The following is a 1,234-nucleotide window of genomic DNA, read 5'->3' on the forward strand; positions in this document are numbered from 1 at the left end:
TTTTTTTGGCTGGGAGACTATTAATGACTGCTTCTATTTCTTTAGGGGATATGGGACTGTTTAGCTCGTTAACTTGATCATGATATAACTTTGGTACCTGGTATCTGCCCAGAAATTTGTCCATTTTGTCCAGGTTTTCCAGTTTTGTTGAGTATAGCCTTTTGTAGAAGGGTCTGATGGTGTTTTGGATTTCTTTAGGGTCTGTTGTTAGTTTCTGTTTCCAGGATCTGTCCATTGATGAGAGTGGGGAGTTAAAATCTCCCACTATTATTGTGTGAGGTATAACACGTGCTTTGAGCTTTACTAAATTTTCTTTAATGAATGCAGACCCCTTTCATTTGGAGCATAGAGTTTCAGAATTGAGAGTTCATCTGGAAAATTTTATCTTTGATGAGTATGCAGTGCCACTTATTGTCTTGTTTGATAACTTTGGGTTGGAATTCGATTTTATTCGTTATTAGAATGGCGACTTCAGCTTGTTTCTTCACAATGTTTGCTTGGGAAAATGTTTTCCAGACTTTTACTCTGAGATAGTTTCTGTTTAAGTCCCTGAGGTTGGTTTCCTGTATGCATCACAATGTTGGGTCCTGTTTATGTATCTAGTTTGTTAATCTATTTCTTTTTATTGGGTAATTAATTCCATTGACATTAAGAGTTATTAAGGAAAAGTAATTTTTGCTTCCTCTTATTTTTGTTGTTAGAGTTGGGATTCTATTCTTATGGATATATTCTTTCAGGTTTCTTGAAGGATTACTTTCTTGTTTTTTTCTAGGGCATACTTTCCCTCCTTGTGTTGGAGTTTTCCTTTTATTATACTTTGAAGGGCTGGGTTTGTGGAAAGATATTGTATGAATTTGGTTTTGTCATGGAATATTTTGAATTCTCCATCTATGGTAATTGAGAGTTTTGTTGGGTATAGTAGTTTAGGTTGGAATTTATGTTCTCTTAGGGTCTGTATAACATCTGTACAGGATTCTTGCTTTCATAGTCTATGGTGAGAAGACTTATGTAATTCTAGTAGGTCTGTCTTTATATGTTACTTGGCCTTTTCCCCTTACTGTTTTTAATATTCTATCTTTATTTAGTGCATTTGTTGTTTTGATTATTAGGTGTCAAGAGGAATTTCTTTTCTGGTCCAGTCTATTTGGAGTTCTGTAGGCTTGTTGTATGTTCATGGTCATCTCTTTGTTTAGGTTATGGAAATTTTCTTCTATAATTTTGTTGAAGATATTTA

Source organism: Mus caroli, unplaced genomic scaffold (genome assembly GCF_900094665.2).
Source record: "Mus caroli unplaced genomic scaffold, CAROLI_EIJ_v1.1 scaffold_22815_1, whole genome shotgun sequence".
In the NCBI taxonomy this organism is placed as follows: domain Eukaryota; kingdom Metazoa; phylum Chordata; class Mammalia; order Rodentia; family Muridae; genus Mus; species Mus caroli.